Source organism: Equus caballus, chromosome 8, assembly GCF_041296265.1.
Source record: "Equus caballus isolate H_3958 breed thoroughbred chromosome 8, TB-T2T, whole genome shotgun sequence".
Lineage (NCBI taxonomy): Eukaryota > Metazoa > Chordata > Mammalia > Perissodactyla > Equidae > Equus > Equus caballus.
The window spans coordinates 70,280,573-70,303,971 of NC_091691.1; the positions used below are offsets into that span (position 1 = coordinate 70,280,573).

The 23,399-nt window shown below is 41.0% G+C and overlaps 1 long non-coding RNA gene across 9 annotated transcripts in view; it reads left to right on the forward strand.

Annotated features, from left to right (window-relative positions):
* The window catches only part of LOC138925399 (uncharacterized), a 235,920-nt gene that overhangs the window by 54,672 nt on the left and 157,849 nt on the right, over window positions 1–23,399 (forward strand). For 4 of the 9 annotated variants that reach the window (XR_011441501.1, XR_011441503.1, XR_011441505.1 and 1 more), the window contains exon 3: window positions 11,038–11,149. The exons of 3 other annotated variants lie outside the window; for them this stretch is intronic. This is a non-coding gene — a long non-coding RNA (uncharacterized lncRNA). Of the gene's footprint in view, window positions 1–11,037; window positions 11,150–18,481; window positions 18,655–23,399 lie in introns of all 9 variants that reach the window. 2 more of the 9 variants (XR_011441506.1, XR_011441507.1) reach the window with 1 other exon arrangement.

Below are 23,399 nucleotides of genomic sequence, written 5' to 3' on the forward strand. Positions count from 1 at the left end.
GGCTGCACGTGTTTGAATCTAGGCAACAAGAAAGAGACTTTTCTTTCTAATTCTAAAATTCTAGGGCAATGACTTGACTCTTCTTGGGTCCTGCTGCTTGTCCTTGACTAAGGAGCTATGGATAGGGAAATCGGGTACCGTGATCTGCCAAGAATTTCATGGCAAACAATGAAGTTTCATGGGGAAAAAATCTCATGAAAAATGAAATTTGAAAGTATAAAAAGTTTATTTTGTATTATAATTGCAATTAGGAACTAATTCACAGAGGAAAAACAAAGATGTTCAACAATCTTGTAAAGTAAAACAATAAGCATCGTTTGCTTTGCATTTGACTTTCATATCACCATCATGAAGTCCTGTTTGCATAAATATTTGAGGGCATTCCTCAAGGGATTTCCTTAATCTTTTGGTACTTAAATCACACTCTTTTGAAGCACCTGTTCTTTCATCCTCAATTTCTGTTTTTTCTTTGTTGTTAACTAGTCTAACTCTACTTCATTCTCATTTTTCAAGTGTTTGTGTGTGTTGTAAGCAGTTTTCCACGATCACTTTCATAGACCTCATGAAATTTTGAATCTTTTACAAAATGTGTAATTTCACTTTGCAGTCATTTTGCATTGCATGTTCATGTTAACGCAGTGCAAATCAATGAGACACAACTGCCAGAGTTGTAGACCAAAAAGGATGGGATAGACAGAGGCTAAGTGTAAGAAATATGAGGAGATAGGGGATAATTGTGTAGGTAGTTGCCTTGTTAGTAAATATTATTATGTTTTAAAGAACTTTGTTTTGCTGTGAAAGGTCATAACTGTGAGGAATCAGATAACGCATTTTCAGAAAATGAGGATCCCTGAATACCATAGGGAATTTGAGTGGAATTTTGAGGTCTTACAGATTTGGGTGTGGCTCTGCCAATCATCCCCAATTTTCTTCTGGGCAAGTAGCTTTTCCTCCCTAGTCTGCAGTTTCCTTATCTTTAAAATAAGGACAACAGTATCCTTCTCGTTGTGTAGTTGGAAGAATGAAAAGAGCAATTATGTGGTTCTGGTCTTTTTCAGTAAATGGAAGCTATTTGATTGAGACACAGTCTCTGTCCCCCAGGAGCTCAGTTTTTATGAGGGAGGGAGGGGGGATGAAAACATGTACAGTTAATTATTAGACATCCAGTAAAGAGCAATGACAGGGATGCACAGCAGGAACACAACAACTCTAAGGAGCAGCAAGTCTCCCAGGACAGGGGAGGCAGGGAAATCTTCCTGCCAGAGTCACACCTGAGCTCATGTGTAAGTCTCAGTGAGAGTTATTCAGACTAAAAAGGGTAGGAAGGAGCTGGGGAGGGGAGGGATCCGGACCAAGCCCCATTATGAGCAAAGGTACAGGTGCACATTCAGACACCTGCTAGGTGGTCCATGTGGTTGGAGTCACAGGCCAAGGCAGCAGGATACGAGATTTCTTTGCAGTTCTGCTTCTGGGGAAAAATGAATTCCAAGTTCCAAATATCCATACAGGATCAAGCTTGCAGCCCAACCACGTCATGAATTAAAACCTCCTATATGGCTATTCAACATCTCATTCACCCAAAAACCTTAGACTCTGGTATGGTTCAGTAGAAACATTCATAAATATATGCATAGACCTTTATGGTTTTCCGAGTTCCCTTATATCATCACATATGAGCTTCACCATAAAGCTTGTCATGCAGGTGAGTTAACCATGAGCTTCATTTTGCAGATTAGAAAGCCTAGAGTTAGAAATATTAGGTGACTTCCCCAAGCACATATTAGTTGGTACAGCTAAGACTGGATTCTGTTGTTTTGAGTACTAGTTAAGTATCCTTGCCTCTTTCTCTATAACAAGGGTCAGCAAACTTCTTTTGTAAAAGGCCAGATATTATGTATTTTAGGCTTTGTGAGCTATATGGTCTCTGCCACAACTACTCCCCTCTGCTGTTGTAGCGTGAGACCAGCCATAGACAACAAAACACAAATGGGTGTGGCTGTGTTCCAATTAAACTTCCTTTACAAAGCAGGCTGTGGGCTAGGTTTGGCAATGGTTGTAGTTTGCCAACCCTTACGCTATAACACACTGCAGACTTTTTCTTTAACAAATAGAGGAGAATTTCAGGTGTATGAATCCAATACTTCTTAAAGAATATTCATCCCAGTGTCTACTTTTTGTTTAGCACCTATTTTGTTATATGAGAATCTCACCTTTGTTCTCCCTTTTGTAAAGGTGACCTACCTCTGGAATAGACAGGATTGTCCTCTCATCAGTTCCTGAGTTGGTTTATATTGAAGCTGTCTCCTCTTTTCTCCTCAGTGTCCTTACCATCTCTTTCAGCTACCCCTTAGCACTCCATTCACCTTGCTGCTGATCATTGCTTGGAATTTGGAGGTTTCCATTCTCCCTATGGCTTTTGCCATATTGGCTTCCCAGAGAAGAAAAGAGAAACACCAGCCTCAGTTCCCCCAAAACATCATTGACACGAGTCTGTCTTGGGCAACAGATTTTACTGAAGGTTTAGGAATGGCCAGAGGAAATTGCAATGTAGAAAAATAATTATTCCAAGAAAATAAGGAAAGAAGTACAAAGGTCATCCCTCACAGGGCTCAACTCAATGGAACAACTCAATTCTTGTCTTCTTCCCTGTCATAATGTCTTCCTTCTTTTCTTCTAGAGTAGTGCCCCTCACCCCATCCTTTGTGATACAAATGCATCATATTGGGAAATCCCACTTCTCCTCTAGGAAAACCACTCATAGGGGCTGTTCTCACCATTGGGCCTATTGATTTCCTGCCTCCAGAACAGACTGTGGCAGAACACACTCCGGAGCCTGTGTTGTTCACTCCTGGGTACATCCATGGCTCCTCCCTCCCTCCCGCTCAATGTCTAAACAGTCAGTAGATGCTCTTGCATCGACCTCAGAAATGTGTCTAGGACCTAGTGCAGCTGCTTTGCTTGAGCCTCCATTCTCTCTCACTCGGAATGCTGTTTCCTCTCTATTAGTCTCCTTGCCATTATTCTGTCATCATTCCAGTCTTCTCCTCCCCCCATAACTTGGGTTATCTCTCCTAGAAGCAAAGCTGATCACATTACATTTGGTCAAAATTCTATTTATGAATTTATCTACAGGATAAAATCCAAATTCCTTAGCTTCAGTGGTGGCCTTTCGAAAACTGGCTCCATCGTTTCTTCCATCTCCACCACTAACTGAAATAGGCCCTCCCTTCCTGCCGCACTGAATGTCTGATAGCTTCACATTCAAGAGAGGCTTTTTCTCAAGCCTATGCCTTTGAAAACACTGTTCCTATGCTGAAAACAAGAATTACCAATTTATTTTCTTTACCACCACAACTAAAGTGTGACATAGATGCTGCTTAGTAACAGCAGGCCAGAATATGATGCTGATGTTGGGGGAGGTGTTCATGCCATCCCTTCTAAACACACCACACACACACTCTACCCACCACTCTCTCTCTCTCCCTCATTTCCTCTCCCTCCCTCTCACCTTCCCTCCTTCTCTCCCTCTGTCTCACACACGCACATATATGTATATCAGGCTCACCTAGAATATCTTAACCATAACACATATTTAGAAGGAAAGTGGCTTACATACATGATTTATACAGATAGACTATTAACTCTCATTACCTCATTAGGTCATTCCTCAACTCTATTTTGACTGCCTAGTTAAAATTATTTCCTATTAGGAAAATGTTTTCTAATTACTCAGTCTGCAAAATTGGTCACAAAATAGGGTTGTGCTGGCCTGGTGGTTTTCCTCCCTCTCTTCTTCATTCCTTCCCTTGTTTTCTCACTCCTTCCCTCTTCCTTTCTCCTCTTCCTTCCTTTATTGCATCATTTCTAGTTTCTCCCAGATGTGTGGCATTGTTGTATGGGTTGCAAAGGATTCTAAAAAGAAGACGTCTTGAATTCAAGGTTGACACACTACACCTGTGGTGCTCAGGTGCATGAAGATAGTGAAAGGATCAAAAAAAGCCGCTACATACATGATAAAATAGGGTGATAGAGGTTCAGAGAAGACAGAGAATACTTCTGAGGAGCGATCATGGGAGACATGAGCTGGAGGCAGGAGCCTAGAGAATAAATAGCATTTCCGTCAGGGAAAGGGAAAGAAGTGTGTTCATTCCAGGGAAGGTGCCCCCCATGGAGAGCGGGTCAGTAAGTCAGAGTGCATTTGGGATACCGGTTTAGTAATGTATGGAAAGGGAGGTAAAGTTGAATCAATCTGAAATTTGTATTATAAAAAGTAGACATGGAGTTCAATTTCTCTGTACATCAGCAGATCAAGAGAGACTGTTTTTCTTTGTTTAGAATCGTACTTACAGCCCATGCCTTAATCCAAGAGTGATGAGCAAAACTTTTCCTTTTGTCTTCATTTGTTCATCAAGCCAATCTTGGTTGAGTGCCCACATTTATCAAATGCTGTGCCAGAGTCTGTCCACTGAAGATCACGCATCAGACTTCAGTATTTATGAATTGTATGAGAGATTATAGATCAAATCTCTAAACCTATATTTTACTCTATTTTTGCATTTTGACAGCCTCCTAAATGAGAGCTTCCCATTCAATTTATTATTGCACTTACCACTGCATTGACTGAAGACAAGGAGAAGAAAAAGTCAAATCTTGGTTTTACTATGTTAGTCATACTAATTGAATCTATATGTGAACTTATTTAACATTTATTTTAACCACGCAGGATAATAGTCGTTACAGTGTCACATTTATTTTGTTATAGCAGAGCACACAAATAAACTATTCTCTCTAGAGTTTTGTACAAGGATATGGTCACCTGCTCCTAACTGAACTATATTAGTGGATCACTCCTTATATGAATCCTAGCAACCTTCAAAACAACTGACCAGTTGTCCTCATCAGTGGACTGTGCAATTTACCCTGTGTTCACAGACACAATCTCAAGGCCATTGCCAAATCTCCAAGTGCCTATATGCTGTTCAAAATGCTTCAATTACATTTCCCCAATTAAAAAAAAGAAGGGCAAAATAATGAAGTAATCTTGTTTCCTAGGAAATAGTATGTGGAGAAGATTGCAACAGAATATTTCCATCATTATCTTGTGCTGAGGAGGTTTGATCCAAGGTTAATCATCTTCTGCTTAGCTTCATCCTCCCACGTGGCTAAGTGCTGTCTGGGGCTGGGAGAGCTGGGAGAGAGGGGGACAAATGAGACTGGGATGATTGAGTACCAGTCTCCCCTTGCTCCTTCCTTCATTTATTTGTGAACGGCACCTAGCACTTTAAACAGCATCTTTAATCAGAGTGACTCAAAGTACTGTCCAAATAACTGCATTATCCTTATTTTATAAACAGAGGGAGAGAGAGAGATAGTTAAGTGACTTGCCCAAGGTCATAGAAATGACAAAAGAGCTGGAAATGGGCCTCAGAAAGCCCTAACTCCCTGTAAAATCTCACATTGAGGGGCATTCGTTTCAGATCCAGTGGAGATCAGAGGGTCACAAGAGTGGTTTGCTGCTAGCTAGCTTGTGAACTAGAGCACTTCACTGATACTCTCTGGCTTTGGTTTTCCTTATTTTGAGAATTAACCGAGAATCAGGATTTTCTTTTCTATTCATGGTAGCAATAAATTTTTGTGCCATGGTTTTAGAAATGTCAAACTAAACTTTTGAAATAATGGTAATTTGGGCACAACTCAGCTGAAATTTACCTGTTCTGTGATTTTCTCTTTTTCTTTTCTTTTCTTTTTTTTTTTGGTGAGGAAGATTGGCCCTGAGCGAACATCTGCTGCCAATGTATCTTTTTTTCTTTTGCTTCTTCTTCTTCCCAAAGCCTCCCAGCACATAGTTGTATTTTTCAGTTCTACACCTAGTCCTTCTAGTCCTGCTATGTGGGATGCTGCCACAGCATGTCTTGATGAGCGGTGTTAGCTTATCAAGTCCAGGGTCCGAACATGTGAAACCCTGGGCCGCTGAAGTGGAGCATGCGAACTTAACCACTGGGCCACCAGGCTGGCCCCTCTTCTGTTTTTGATGGAAACATTTCCATGTAAATGATGATGCTAATTAAAGGAAAAGCACACCTGTTTTGAGCCTTTGGCATCAACTACTTGCATGCAAGTGAATGTGTTCAGTAGCCTCCTAGGAGGTCTGGTTGATGTCCTGTTGATCATATATTTTTATCCACTTGGTACATTTTTATTGAATCTCTACTATATTCAAAGCCCTGTGCTAGAAACTTCTGGAATGCAGAAATGAATAAAATACAGTACTTGCTCTCAAGGCACTTACAACCAGTAGGAGAGGATCATAAACAAATCACTTCGTAGAACTCAAGGCAGGAGTTTGCACACTGCTGGTGGGAATGAAAATTGGTGCAGCCTCTATGGATATTAATATAGAGATTTCTCAAAAAATTAAAAATAGACCTATCATATGGTCCAGTTATTCCACTTCCGGGTATTTATCCAAAAAACACAAAAACAATAATTAAAAAAAATATACACACCCCTGTGTTTGTTGCAGCATTATTCATAATAGCCAAGACTTGGAAGCAACCTAAGTGCCCATTGATGGAAGAATGGATAAAGAAGATGTGGTATATATATATATATATATATATATATATATATATATATATATGCAATGGAATACTACTCAGCCATAAAAAAGGTAAAATCTTGACATTTGTGACAACATGGATGGACAATTATCATATGACCTCACTTATATGTGAAAGATAAACACATACAGAGAACAGATTTGTGATAAACAAAGGGGAGAGGGGTGAACGGGGTAAAGAGGCATGTTTGTAAGGTGATGGATGGCAACTAGACTTTTGATGGTGAACATGATGTAATCTATGTAGACGTTGAAATATAATGATGTACATCTGAAATTCATATAATGTTATAACCAATGTGACCTCATTTAAAAAAAAAGGATTAAATAGCAGTGAAATAAGGTAAAACTAGGGGACTGAGGCAATGCCCAGAGGAAAAGAGCATGGGATTTTGGAGTCAAGGAACTTGGGTTTGAATCCTGACTTTCCCGCTTACTGGGGCAGTACATAACAGTTCACATCGCTTCTCTAGCCTGTGGTTTTGTCATAGACAAAGTGAAACTAATGATAACACCTGCATCAGACAATTAAATGATATAATTAAGGTGAAAATGTTTATACTAGATAAATTCACGTGAAAAAGATATTAGGGGGGCTGGCCTGGTGGCACAGTGGCTAAGTTTGTGCACTCCGGTTCATCGGCCCAGGGTTTGTGGGTTTGGATCCTGGGCGCGAACGTTGTACTGCTCGTCAAGCCATGCTGTGGCAGCATCCTACATAAAGTAGAGGAAGACTGGCGCAGATATTAGCTCAGCGACAGTCTTCCTCACGCAAAAAGAGGAAGACTGACAACGGATGTTAGCTCAGGGTCAACCTTCACACACAGAAAAAGATATTAGGGCCTGAGAATTGGGAAAAATCTAGGAGGGATGGCTTTTGAATAGAGACTTGAAATCTGAGTCAGGATGTCAATATGTAGAAAAGAGGAAATAAGAAATAGCAGATAAAAAAGCAAGACAGAAATGAGCAAAGGCCTGGAGACTTTCAAGAATCTGGAGCAGGGTAGATATGGCTGACACGGGTTGGAGAAGGTCAGAAAGCCGGGAAGGGTCAGTGTGGGTGGCATTAATGTTGTGCCACAGAGTTGGCATTTGTTCTACTGTTGGTGAGGCTGCATGCATTTAAAATTAATTATTCTTAGTTTTTTTCAAATATTCCATAATTCTGACCTTTTGCTAGCTCAGATTGACCTCTTCTTTAGAATGAGTAAAAACCTATGACATTTTACTATCTGTACTGTGACTATAAAGTAACAAAATTAATTTTCTTGTGTAGCCTGACACCCCACTGAAACTATAAAGCCTCATTCTGAAGAAACTATTTGTTGTGTAGTGTTTACTTTGTAGGGTTTCCATTTCAATCGTTTCTTTCTTTCTTGTATTTTCTAGGCCTGTTAGGACTAATTCATTGTGAGGATTTTGCTTTATTTCTCTGTCTCTTTGCTGCATGTCAAGTGAAAAATGATGCATGTGTTTTTGGAGTGCCTTTTGGTGAATAAAATTTTGAGTGGGTATTCAAAAAAGTATTCTTTTCAAAATTTCCCAAGTGGAGGTTAAAAATATATCTAGGAACCCTCGTGCCTTGCTGGTGGAAATGTCAAATGGTGCAGTCACTTTGGAAAACAGTTTCACAGTTTCTTAAAATGTTAAGCAAAGATTTATTGTAAGATCTAGCAATTTACAAGTATCTACCCGAGAGAAATGAAGACATATGTCCACACAAAGACCTGTACATAACTGTTCATGGCAGTGTTATTCCTGAAAGCCAAAAAGTGGAAACCATTCAGATGTCCGTTAACTGGTGAATGTGTAAACAAAATATGGTATATTCATACAAGGGAATAGTATTCAGCAATTAAAAGAGGGAGAGCCGACACATGCTACAACATGGATCAAAAACGTGCTAAGTGAAAGCACACACAAAAGACCATATATTGTATAATTGCACTCATATAAAATTACCAGAGAAGGTGAATTTATAGAGACAAGAAGTAAATATGTCGTTGCCTGGGTCCAGGGGTGTGACTAAGAGTGACTGCAAATGGTCATGAAATTTCTTGTTTGGAGTGGTGAAAATATTCAAAACTTAGGTTGATTGATAGTTGCACAACTCCCTATATTTACTAAAAATCCTTGAATAAAACACATAAAATGGATTTTATGATATGTAAAATTTACCTCAATAAAACTAATAAAAAGCTATCTGGAAAAATAAGATGTTTGAAGCATAATATAAGGGAGCATTACACTGTACTGACACACGTATATTACAGATCATAATTTAATGCTGAAGAGATTAGAAAAGAAAGATAACACTTTTGAATTCTTTGTGGAAAAAATAGGTTTCTGAATGACTATGAAAGACTTTGCATTTGAGTTGAGTGTTGAAAGATAAATAGAATTTATTCTATTTATCCTTTAATAATAATAAAGATCCTCTGATAATTTGACCCAAACTAAATTCCCTAAATACGTATTTCTTTATTTCCTTTAGGGCACTTTAGTTGTATTAGGATTCTCCACTCATGATTTGTTAGACAGAATTTGATATGTCACCCTATCCCAGAATATTACTTTTCCTTTTACAAGTCCTTTCATAGTAAGAAGAACGATAGCTTATTTCTTTGTGTTCCTCAACAAAACACCTAGCTCAGGGCATAGCTTAGTTAGTGCCCAGTGAAAAATAGCCTTTGACTGCTTAATAGACCAATTGATACCATGTTCGAGGTGGTACAGCGAGGACATGCTGATGGAGCTACTCTGGGGTCATAAGCCTGGTGCTTGAGAGAGGGCTGGGTAATTAATGAGGCCTCAGTTGGAGGCCTTGAAAGCCAAGCAGCGGAGTTTGGCAGTTGATGTAGCTATTTGGGGAGCAAAACAGTGGCTGATGTAGATGATATTTTGGAAGACACACCTGTCAGCAGTGTGAGGGTTAGTTTGATAGAGGAGAGCCTGGCATCAATTAAGACATGATTTTTTTTATCACATATTTAAAGCTCAGTTCATCTTTATTGAGCATCTGGTGATTGTTTGCCTTACTTTAAATTCGACTTTCTGGAGATCATTAGATTCTTTATGGTTCTCTTTGACACTAACTTGAGGCTGAGTTCTTTTGAAAAGTTCCTCCAGAGCATGCTTTGGAACAAGTCAACTATTTTTTTTTCGTGAACTTTGCTCCTATTCTGCTATCATTCATTTGAAAGGCAGCAATAGAAAATAAAATTCCTTTAGAAATACTGACCCAGACTAGATACTGCTTTTAATTTTTATAAGATATGCTAAAGTTGCAAGCCCCTTTGTTGCCACAATACTTATTCACACATGAGACCTTAATATCACGTCTGCAATATTTTGGCTTTTGCTGGTTAAAGGCACAGCTTCCTCAGGATAGCAGCAACCCACCGAGTCCGGCTGTTAGAGCAGCATTGTAGCTTAGTGCTTTTCCATCTGACCTGCAACACATCTGACACCCCCAAAAGCAATGCCTTGAGCTCTGCGGGGCCTGAGGACCAGTGGAAAGTGTGATCTTGAAGTCAGTATCAATAACCATAGCACATAAGCTCACATCCAAGCCTACATTTTCCTTCATTCTCCATATGAAATGGTGAGTTCAATACTGTTCTATTTTGAAGGGAATTGAAGTTCATGGAACAAAAGGGCTATTAATGCTACACAAATCACACTGATGTTGCAGTGGACAGCTCCTACAACTCCATCTGGAGCTCATAAAAATCTGGAAGCCTTGTGCTTCCTGAGACCAAAAGGTGGGAAGATGCCCATTGACCTCTTTCAAAGTGAAAAGAAAAAATGCTTCAAAACAAAAAGGATATAAAACAGCTTCCATGCACATACTCCCCATCATTCAGTGAGAGCTGAATTTGAGATAGGCTCAAATAGCCCATTGCAGAATTAGATTTGATTAAAATTCACAGCAATGACAGAGATACATGAGCAGACTTCCGAGGAATGAAGGCAGTAACACTGGTTGAACTTTTTGCAGATCATTTGAATTGATATATTTGGTCAAGCAGATTGACCATAATTTTCTTAAGTTTGGCAAAACCACAGATATGGGGCCCATTTGTCAAAATGAACTTTCATATACAAGGATTTGGTAGATCAGTTTGACTCACAGTACAGAATAGTTCTTGAAACGCTCAGAGTCCGCTCACCCAACACCCTCTTGATTTAGTCAAAGAAAATTTTAGTGGTTTAGAATCATGTTGAAAGACCAGCTGCCATTTAAAAAAATATGTTATCTGGTTGTGGTGCCAAACAGATATCAAATCAGGTCTACACTTGTGCATCAAAAGCAATAATTGAGTGGTGAATTTGGGGTGTTTAGGCCTCAAATACAGAATAACATCCAGGAAAATTAAGTCTAAGATACTAAAATTAGTGTTAAATTTTTCCTTCAGGGAATTATACGTACCTAGATATCAAAGAGATTTCACTGGAAGATTAAAGAGGGAACACTCATGATGCTCAACAGAGGAAGGGAAGAAATCAATAACTACTGAAACAAATGAGGTATGTGGGAGTGTGGAGAGATTTGGTGGTCAGATCCAGGAGACTGTTGTTCTAGAAAGGGCAGCACTGCATTAGTCAGACCTCAAGCAGCCTGTGAGACCCACAAGAGAGCGGCTGTACAGAGTGATAACATAGTAGCAAAAATGTGGTGGGAACTGGGATAATCCCACCTCTGACCATCTACTTCACTGACAACTGAACATTTACCTCAAATAATTCATCTCCTTGGGGTAAGCTTTGCTTTATAATACATCTCTATAAGTAAAAATACTTCTGGGAGGGGCGTGAATAGAAAGAATTCTAAGGGAATTTAGATATGATTTAGTCCAATGCTTCACTTTACAGAAGAGGAAACAGGTCTGGAGAGGTCAAGGGGCTACCTTATAGAAAGTTCACTGTAATTCCAGTGCTAGAACTCACTTCTAGGCTTTGCTGTTCTATTGAATTCACTGCATGTGGCCCTGCACATTTACTAATCTTCAAGTAAGTGGACTTTACATGCCCTTCCTGTGCAACTGGGGTTCTGGGTCAAGGATCATTTCTTGAGATCCACACAGGAGGTTATTGACTTGTGTTTCCAGTTATTGGTGAAAACAAACACAATCATTTGGGGAAAAAAATAGCACCAAGAGTTTTGCAGAGGGGTCTCCTGTTGGGTTTGTTATAACCCCTACCATGGATGTTTTCCTCGTGTTTCAGAACTTCTTTGTAAAAGATTTAAGGATTTTCTGGCTTTTTAAAAAATCTTTCTTCATCCTGGAAAAGAGTAGAGAGAATATTGGTACCTAATGAGTGTTGAATGATGAGAAAAGTGTGATTTTCTCCTAAAGTCATGGTCAGCAGCTGGTCACTCACTGTGTAATAATAGCAATAAAACCAAAGTTAGCATCGATTGACTGTTTACCATGTGCCTCACACTGTTCAAAACAACTTATTTGGTTTAACTTACTTTATCCTAACTCAGCCTCCGGTATTATCCTAGTGATTTGCTCAGATCTCAAGGGTCACAGCTAGGATTCCATCTCCAGCATTTAACTTTCAGAACCTAAGGTACTAACCACTGAACAATACAGACCCTTGCTGGAGAACCTAGTCAATTTCCCTGCCCTTTCTTCTTGGGTGTTGTTATTGGAGTTACAGCTTTCAATGCTGAAACATACTTTTGTGGATTCTAATATTTTAGTATGAATTACTTATTAATTTCTTTGCAGTGATGTAAGGAGATATTTGGATAAAGGAGGTACTGGGGCTAGAGGCTTGACTAGGATAAGGTGATGTAAAAAGGCCTAGGACTTCTCAAGATCATCACAATGTCAAAAAATTTTCTTATGGCCAGGGCACTGCCCTATTTTGTGACGAAGTAGCAGGTTACAGTGACAAATCTTGGTTAAGAGGCCGGAGACTCAACTCTGCCACTTATGTGTGGTGTGACCTTGGGCAAATTACTTTCCTTCTGGGGACCTCAGGTTTATTAGCTGTGCAATCATCTTTACGTTTTCTTCTTGCTCTACCCATCTAGGAATTTCAAGGTTGTTTCTCCCACAGGACTAGTGTTCTGGGAAAGTAGAATAGCTAACTCCATCTGTGGGTGGCAGCATGGGCAGGCTTGAGCTCTCACATCTATGCTCCAAGCAAACTCTCCTTTCTTGTTTTTATGTTGTTATTTTGAGTGGCAAAGCAGCAGGACTGCCTGCAAGCCAGCTCGTAAGTGGCAGGAAATCATTATAGTGCCTGGCCTCACTCCTACCCATTCTTTTGATTCCCTCCTTCTCCACTCTCAGTCATAAGGGATGGGGTTCCCCATTGGCCCACTTGGGTAGAGGAGGCGTGGGGAGTGGAGTGAGGAGGTGACAGAGGTAGAAAGAGCTATCAGAGCTGTGCCCAAGGCTCTGAACAGCCAGAATTGACAACCTTGGCTTCCCACTTTTGCACTCTCCTTTGGATGAAGCGAGGGGCCTCCTCCACAGCCAGGGAGGCTGAATGCCAAGGTGCTTCATGGGATGAAAGAGAATACAATCATTATCAGTTTGAAAACTATCACTCACCTCCAGGCCTCCCCAGCAAAGATAAAAACAGCTCCCGCTTCTGTACCTTGCATTTATGTTGGTGGTCCCGCTCCTACTTCTTCCCATATTAATCTTTCTGTACATTTTAAATAAGTTCCACTAGTACAGGTGTTAAAGCAAGAGAAATCATACTATACAATTTACTTCGGACTGTCAGAGATGTCAGGATTGTGGAAGTAGATGGGGATGTTGAGGTGGACTTGGGTGAGGAGTTACCTGAAGACGGGAAAGGGAAGAAGGAGAATCAAAAACATGCAGATCGTGGACCGAGACCCTCCTTTTTTAGGTCACAAGAGTACCCCTCTCCTATTTTCCAAGAAGGATATAGTGCAGAGGAAGCCACAAGAGTGTATTATTTTGGCTATCTTAAGGTGAAATCACCTGGTTGGGTTGAAAATCTCCTTCCAACATGGTTGATTTGCATGTTTCACTGTCAAGATGTACAGAAATCAAAACCACAGAACCTCAGGTTCCCGGTCAATACAGAGGATGAGAATGAAACCTTGTCCCATTTCCCTTTCCTCCATATCTGACATTTGATTCTTCTGGTATGGATACTTAGAACAGGGAATAAGCTCAGCTGACGTTGGTTGAGTTGACCTATATGATTCCCAACAATGAGAATTTCAAGAAAAGATGGTACAACAAAAATAAAAAATATGAAGTTATCATGCAGGAAGCCTTCCCTCCCCAACCCAGCCATACACATACATAACACACCAGAAAGTCAACCAACATTTCATGATGTAGTTTGCAGTTTGGTGAAAAGATTGAGTGATTTGCAGTGAATTTCAACCTGTTTGTAGAATTCCCAGACTTCATGCTGCCTTCCTCAGGCACTGGTGTTTGAAGGCAATAGAGATGGAAATTTCCACACACATGAGCTCCCTGGCCAGCAGATGGCGATGTTTCTCAGTTTTACACCAAGATGTCGGGCCAGAGGCCATTAGAGATGCAGGGTGTGTTTATCAGATGGCTGTTAAATCAGCTCAAAATCTGTAAAGGCACGGCCGATCAGCTCTTATTTATTTATTTTTACTTAGAGTTGATGAATTCAGTAAAATTCCATGATGGGCAAATGAATACTGTGTGTGTGTTGGGGATGGGAGCAGAGGAGGTCCTGAATCTGAGATGGTTGGGTAGCTGTTTTTTATCTCCCTCAGCTGCTTTTTAAAATGAGATTCTTCTTGTGCTGCCTTCTGGCAGCCTGGATTTAGTCAATATGGGACCAAAGGGCACACTGACAGCAGCTTTGTTCATTTTCTTTTCCATTTCTTCAGGAGTGGTCTCCTCCTCCAGCATCAGCCCCTTTGGCCCCCAGCTTCTGGGGCAGAGGCAGAATCTGTGTGGGGCTGGGTCAGGGAGCCAGAGCAAGGCTGCTCAGCACTGAAGGGATGGGCAGGGAGAAGGAAGGAGAGCTCCCAGATGGCCTCTCCTGGGCTGTGTCCTCAGCTACATGAGAGAATTGGAGATGGACCCACTCCTCCCTGCCTGAGATAGCAGCTGTTGCACTGAGGTCCAGGCTGCCTGGAGAGAGACAGATCCATTTTAAGTGCAGTGAGAGAAATTTGGGGAGTAAATTGATCTTAAAATATTTTTTTCTGTGTGCCGTCCCATTAAAGGACATAGTACCACCTGAGATCCAGGACATTTGGTTTTTAGGCCTGGAGGTACCACTATCCCACTGTATGCTATTGAACTTGTTTTCTTCATCTTTAGTATGAGCTCTTTGAAGACTATCCTTCAACCATATTTAAATTATATTCTTAGGAGCTAGCAACCCTGACAGTCCAGGGGAATGTTCAGATGCTGGGGCTTCACTCTCCTCCAATTAAATCGGAATCTCTAGTTGTGGGGGCCTCACCATGCATCTCTTTGACAAGCTACCCAGTTGATTCTAATGTACAGCCAGGCTTGGGAACTGGTGCTCTAACCAGGGGTTCTCAAAGGGAGGTCCCAGGACCAGCAGCATCACTCACACCTGAGAACTTATCAGAAATACAAATTATCAGCCATCCCCATCAGAATCAGAAACTCTAAGGGTGGGCTCAGCAATCTGTGGTTTGACAAACCCTTCAGGTGATTGTGAACATGCTGAAGTCTGAAACCCCCTGTGCCCTTTAGGGGAATGAGGCTGCCCAACACTTTGTGCAGTTACATGGAGCCAGTGACAACTACTGGCAATGGGCTGTGAGCACAGGTGTCCCACTCGTGTCATTTCCTAGGCTCAGCTATTAATTGCTGGCATTTGACCTTCCATTTTCTCAACCACATAGGCTGTGGGATTCTAATAGACAGGAATGCAGCACATCGGTCCCTCCGTTGGCTTGGATCCTTGAATTGCAACATGGATGCTTTGTGAATGAGAAAAAATAACAAAAGTTTGTTGTGCTGAATGGGTGAAATTTTGTGGCTCTTTACTGCCTTATAGTCTCTCCTATCCTGCTTCATACAACTATTAATGCTGTAGTTCCAACTATTTGGTAGGATTGGTGCTGATGGAGAAGCAAAAGAAATGGGATAGGAGCTGGTTACATTTGATGGAACCGTGGGACTGTGGGAAATGTCTACAACACGAGGGGTGCACACAGGCCTGGCATCTGAAGAGAACGTTGGGGCTGACCATGAGCAAGGGGCGGGATGTAAGCAGGACCCCCAGCTCCAGAGTTTTCAGACTTTATCTGTTTCACATTTCTTCTAAGAGGATATATTTGGGTCTAAAATATTAGGACAATTTGAGAAATGTTTCTATATCTGGGTCTGAATTACACATGCTAGAAAAGGGAATGAAATTGAAAAAAAATTTTCAGCCTTGTGTTCTGAGGTAACTAAATATCTATATTTGGTTTTGGAGTATCCAAACATTGAGGTCTGGGTTTATGTCCTTTAAAATTCTTCTTAGAGCTCTGAATTGTCATGGTGATGCTAGGAATTTGGTGGTGTTCCTCCTCCACTGGAAGAGGCTTAATCCAGGAGGGTGCTCTCCTTATCTTAGACCCTTTCGAAGCGCATTACTTCATCTCTCAATGACAGAAACTGCACAAATTTGTGCTCTTTCAGTGAGGCAAGTGTTTTGGGGGTTGATCTCTGTATTAGTCTGCTTGGGATGACATCACAAAATAGCAAAGCCTGAGTGGCTTAAACAGCAGAAATCTGTTTTGCTGGAGGCTGACAGTCCAAGATCAAAGTGCCAGGAGCTTTGACTTCTCCTGAGGCCTCTCTCCTTGGCTTGCAAATGGTCGCCTTCTTGCTATTTCCTCATGTGGCCTTTTTTGTGTGCATGCCCTTGGTTTCTCTTCCTCTTCTTATGGGAGTACCAGTCCTATGGCATTAGGGCCTCACCCTTATACCTCACTCAACCTTAATTATTCCCTTAAAGGCCCTCTCTCCCAGTATAGTCACATTGGGGGTTTGGGCTTCAACATAGGAATTTTAGGGGCATGCAGTTTAGTTCTCTCCACAGTTGCTTCTTCCTTTATACATTTATAGCCATCCCTCTCTTAAGGCTGCTTCACAGGTCTGGTATGTCTAATCTCCACTTCATGTTCACCAAGGGAAACTTTCCCGGATCTCTCTTTTGTCATTCTCCCTTTGATCTCTTTTGATTACTATTCTCTTGCCAACAGATTACAGTATTGTCATCATCAAAATTGTCACCACCATCATTAATATTGTCATCATAACGAACATATATTGAAGCTTTTCTGTGTAGCTAGGGTCTGAGCTCCATTGATCAAGGCACCATCCATCTGACCTTCCCCATCCCCCATCAGTTTGCTCATCTTCTCTGCTTTGTAATTGTCTATATTTTACACTTCTGTGACATGGTAATACTGCTCTGTTCTTTTGATCCTTTGTGTATATCTTGCTCATTCCTATCTTTGTTTGTTCACTGAAAATTGTAATGTTCTCCTTTTGCTTCATTAAGATATGGCCCTTAGTATCTTTGTTTATAAACAATAAATGCTCGACTCTGATTCCTCCAGGGATCGCTCTGTGACTTAGTCCATCATTAAATTAGGAGAGCTCAACAAAAGCTGCTGTTGTCTGTGGGTGAGTTTTTCCCTCTGGGGTTGGTGTTGACGATCTCCCAAGAGGTGATCTGATTGGGTCGTTAAGATGGATGAAATAACCGTATTGACTGTTCAGTGGGCTGGTTATTTCAGTCATCTTAATGAGAGAATTAGATCGACCCTAAGGCACTCCAAATCCTTATTTGATGATTGACCTAGAAGCAATCAATCTGCCAATGTTGCTCTATATGAATCCTCTGCTCCATTTAACGAGTCTCATTCCCCACAACCCTTCTACCACACACTCACACACACACACACAAACACACACAGAGCCATGGTGCAGTTGGTAGAGTGAATTCTGACCCTGCACTTTACTAGCTATACAATCATTCCATTTAACTTCTCTGAGCATAAATTTCCTAACAATCCTGTGTAAAACAACAAATTTGACCATTTTTGATATTTGTAAACTGGAGGTCTCACACAACTCTAAGGCTGCTTCCTGTCTTCATACCTTTGCTTGAGCTGTGTCTCCTGTTTAGAATGCTCTCCCATATTTTCTGCATGTCCAAATTTTACCCCTGTGGTGTGCCAGCTTCAACCCCAGCTCCCTCTGAGGATTTCCCTGGCTCCTCCATGACTGACTGTGTATCTCCTTATTGCCTTATCTAGTATGTGGATACGGGGAATGTTAGAGCTGGGGAGGACTTTATATCTGCTCATGGTTCTGACCTTTCATTTTTCAAAAAAGAAAACCAGGTCACAGATGGATCAATGACTTGCCCGGGGGCACAGATCAGACACCCTTAAACAGAGAGCCTTTTCTTGGGCCCAGGAATTCAGTACGGGCTACTGCCTTTTCCAGTAATCTTCAATGGGTGTGCGATGAGAGAGAGGTGACAGGACAGTTTTCACTGAAGCAGTGGGCCATGCCATGTCTGTTGAAGAGTGTTTGTTGTTGTTTGTTGGAGGAAAGGGAATAATTAATGACTCTCTCTTGCCCTCCACAGATTCATGAACCAATTGAGAATGAGACATGGGAGTCAGATAGACGAATATTATTGGTAAAGCTAGATTGAAGAATGTAGTACAGATTTATCATCAAAACAGAGTATCTTAAGAGCTTTCCTCACATTAGACCCTGGTATGACTCCCCGACCCCTCTAAATGCATACTTGGTCTCTGTAAGTATGCTCTGTTACCAATGCCCTTCTGGAGCATCCCTGTCTCATCTCTTTGAATCCTGACAGTGGCGACAGCAAGAGAAGGACTTCCCAACTCCCTGCTGGAAGGCAGACTTGAGCTGTTGCTCAGCTGAGCTCAGCCCATGGTGTGTAGGAGCAGAACAAACACCTGTCTGGCTTGCAAGTTGACTTGTGAGAAGTTCCAGGAGGTACTGAGACTGCTCTACTCAGTTGCTCAGGTGGGATTCTCCTTATAATATTTCTGAAAGTGTAGAGTTAATTTACGGACTAAGAGAGAAACCCTGGGGGAGGGGCAGTGGAGCATAGTTTCTCTGTGTTGTCCTTGCCTTGGCTGGGTTCTCTCTGCTGTGCTGTGTGGAAGTCACCCTGTTGTGCCTGTGTGCTTCTTGCTCTGCCTGCAGTTTTGCAGCCCCACAGTTCTAGGCATCCACCAGGGCAAGAAAATTATCTTGATTCTTCCACAGATGTCTGACAATCCTCTGCCCAGACTCAGAAGTAAGGATTGAATGGCAATCTGTCTCTTTATTTGATGCTGAGGACTTTATAAATGGTTTTATTTTTTTTCCAGGATATTATAGAGAAGGAAAATTATATTTCCTGAAGGACGTAGACTGATTCAGTTGCCTGCTTATTGTAACCTAATTAACTTAAATGGAAAGGCCAGATGGAAAGGTCTTCATGGATTGTGGGCCCTGGAACTCTGTTCTTTCCTGTACCAGGTCCTAGTTCCTGCTTACCAGAGTCCTTGTTTTGTAAAATCATAGCTAATGCTGCAAAGTCAACGTTTCCCACCTGATGTTGTGTTCCTCCAGGGAGCATGTGGTTTAATGTGTAAATGTCACAGAATGAGAGTCACAGGAACCCAGCTCATCTCAGCAGTATTTATTGATCCAGTCACTGGCATTGGATTTTGGGTCTTTGATGTCAAAGTCTATAAGGAAGATATCTATGAACTAATAGGTTTCATCCTTGTCCTTACTACTTTTTTGAATAGCCAGGACCAACACTTTGGGGCAGCGCTAGCTGGTGGAAAGAGCAGTGTCCTGTGAGGGACTGTTCTCAGGAGACCTGCATTCCATCATAGCTCCACCATGATCTTGCTCTATAACCTCATCTCTGGGCTTGCTTAGATTATTTCTAAGGTCTCTTCAAGCTCTGAATTCTGTGGGTCTCAGGTCTCTGACCTTGGAGACATGGCCATATACCAAAGAAACAGGTATATATGCATATGAATACTGAAAGCAGCTCCATTTACAAATGGGATGGTACAAAGCACAGATTACGCCTAAGGAGACCACAGTTGGGGGAAGGTCTTGGATTAGTCTAGACTTTTACAGTAAATATTTCCACTCCACCCTGCCTTCTAGATGCCAATTAATTTACATTTCCTGCAGTCCTTAGGCTCATTGCAATACGAGAGCTGACATGCATGGGATACAGGTCAACCGGCCTAGTGATTCACGGGAGGGGAAGATCTTGTACTAAAAAGTATAAACTGGAGTTAAGAGAGCCAAGTTCTACAGCTGTCACTAATTATGTGCTTTTATTGCTTAAGAAAGACATAAATAGCAGCTACATTTCCATGCTCTAGTGATCTATATCTGCCTTATGCCAAATATTTCATATCAAAAGACTGAACTGCTGAACTAGCCATGGTGTTTAAATAAACCCCATTGTTGTGTGTTTTACTTTGTTAGGCACAGTGAGGTTAAGTGCTGCCCAATGTCAAACTGGTAATTCATGGCAGAGTCAAGGTCTAATCCAGTTCTCTACCTAGTATACAAGTTTAGTCCTGTTATGCTTCTCTGCCTGATTTGTCCACATCAACCACCCATCCATTCATCCATCTATCCGTCTAGCTATTCAGATTTACACATATATCTATGTGTATATATAGTTATATCTATATGTCTTGTTGCATTGGATATTTTCTGAAACATCTGTATTGGTATCATTAACTGTTATTTACTTAATGTTCACTAGGTGCCAGAGCGTGCTGGCATCTTACACATAAGTCATCATGTAATACTGTTCTCAGAACCACCTTATAAGAATACATTTTATTATTCTCCATAGAGCAGCACAGATTCAGACTCCCATCTTTTAAATACAAAGTCTACACTCTTAGTCACTGTACCACATGACCTGTCATTCATTCATTCATTCATTCACTCAACAGATGTTTATTAAGCACTTATGAAATGTCAAGCATTGTGGGCTAACCATAAAAGAAACAAGCACCCTTTCAAGTTCAACTTTACCAGGCCTCCTTGTTAGGGAACCTTTTACTGGGAATTCTAAACACAGTTCAGCTTTAGCTGCTGGAAACCCTGAAGTTACAGCTGCACTTTGAGTGTTTTAAGTCTGAGGTTTAGGGAACTACGTGGACAGAGAGAGGTTTAGTTGCACTAATTTTTGGTGGAAGGTTAGGTGATTTATATAGAAGCATTCAAGGCTTAGCTATTACTGTCTTACTCAGTTTGTCTTATAAGGACCTAGGATTGTGTTCACAGGACCATAGATCAGGGGTTGACTAGTGAAATAGGAAAAGTTATTAAGTTATTTTTTATTTTATTAAGTTAAAAAATAGGGGCCAGGGGCCGGCCCAGTGGCGCAGTAGTTAAGTTCACATGTTCTGCTTCTCCACGGCCTGGGGTTCACCGGTTCTGATCCCGGGTGCAGACATGGCACTGCTTGGTAGAAGCCATGCTGTGGTAGGCTTCCCACATGTAAAGTAGACGAAGATGGGGATGGTTGTTAGCTCAGGGCCAGTCTTCCTCAGCAAAAAGAGGAGGATTGGCAGTACTTAGCTCAGGGCTAATCTTCCTCAAAAAAATAAAATAAAATAGGGCCCGGCCTGGTGGCACAGCGGTTAAGTTTGCAAATTCTGCTTCGGTGGCCTGGGGTTCGCTGGTTCGGATCTTGGGTGCGGACATGACACTGGTCAGCAAGCCATGCTGTGGCAGGCATCTCACATATAAGGTAGAGGAAGATGGGCATGTTAGCTCAGGGCAAGTCTTCCTCAGCAAAAAGAGGAGGATTGACAGCAGATGTTAGCTCAGCTAATCTTCCTCAAAAAAAAACAATAAATAAAATTAAAATAAAAATTACCACAAAAAAATCAACTCATTCCACATTTATTTATTTATTTACTTATTTATTTTTTGAGGAAGATTAGCACTGAGTTAACATCCACCACCAAACCTCCTCTTTTTTGCTGAGGAAGATTGACCGTGGGCTAACATCCATGCCCATCTTCCTCTATTTTATATGTGGGATACCTGCCACAGCATGGCTTGCCAGGCTGTGGGCAGGTCCACATCCGGGATCTGAGCCAGTGAACCCCCGGCCTCCGAAGCAGGCTGTGCGAACTTAACTGCTGAGCCACTGGGCAAACCCCTCATTCCACCTTTTCATCTCCCACATTTTGAAAAAACATTTTATGATAGAAGTTTACCAAAATAGACAGAATAATATAACGAAGCTTCCTGCATGTACCACCTTGGCTCAAAATGCAACAACTCATGGACAATCCTGTTTCGCCTATATCCTGACCTGCTGCTTCTAGAAATCACGTCATCTCTGTAAAATATTTCATTATGCATCCCTAAAAGATAATAACTTTTAGAAACCATAACCACACTATTACCACACGTAAAAGAAGTTAAAATAGTTTCTTAATATCATTCAATAGCCAGTCAGTATTCAAATTTCTAATGGTTTTATGAATATTTTCCCCCAGTTTTCTTTGAATGAGGATCCAAATAAGGCCCATGAACTGATATTGCTAGCTACATTTCATGAGTGCCTTTTTAATTTATAAGTTCCCCTTCCATCTTTTTTTATTTCCTTGGCGTATTGTTTGTAGGAGAAATAGGGTCATTTGTCCTGTAGAGTTTTCCACAGTCAAGATTTTGTTTATTGCAACATGGTGATGTCACTTAATGCGTTCTTCCTGTGTATTTCCTGAAACTGGTAGCTGGATCTCAAGGAGGCTTGATCAGATTCGGGTTTAATTTATTTTTTGGCAAATAAACTCATAGATGGTGATGTTTTCTTTCATCAGGAGACATTTACTGTGTGGCTTTCTTTCTTTTTATGATGTCAGCAGCCACTGATGCTTATTGCCTTGATCTGTTACTTCATTGGGGGTTTCACAATGGTAATATTCCATATTCCCTTTCATCTATGACCTCAGGTACTTCTATGAAGAGGAGCTGCTCTTTTTAACTATTTGGTAGCCCAGGGGCTCAGTTTGTACAGAAAATTCAGAATAGATGCATAACTCTTGCCCTTTATTGACCAGTTTTCAAAATAATGATGTAAGCCACTAACATCTCCTATTCGAATGGGATTCCAATTAGTTTTTTAAAAAATATATATCATTATGAGCTCATTAATTTAAATGCATGTGATGTTTTGATCCATTTCAGTTATCTTGATCAGTGATCAAAAAGTCTTATTGTTGGCCAGTGAGAAACTCTTCAGTCAGTTCCTGTGTCCTTTTGACAAGATCCTATTTGTCTTTGATAATGTTGTTGCAATTTTTATGACAAGTTTTTCTGAGCCCATCTGGTACCTCTCTTGCTCCAGACCTAAACTTAACATCTTTCCTGGGATCCTTTGTCTCTTTAGTGGGAAATAATATTTGGAGACCACAATCTGGGTATTAGAGGCACTCATTGCTAGAAGGTTGATTTTTATTTTTAGGCCTTTCTGAGCACAGGGCTGGAATATTTTATTTATTTTTTGCTTGAGGAATATCAGCTCTGAGCTAACATTTGTGCACGTTTTCCTCCACTTTGTATGTGGGTTGCTGCCATAGAATGGCTGACGTATGGTGTAGGTCTGCACCCAGGATCCAAAACTGTGAACTTGGACTGCCAAAGCGGAGCGTGGCAAACTTAACCACTGTGCCCCAGAGCCAGCTCCTGGAATATTTTAAAAATATGAAATACAGCAA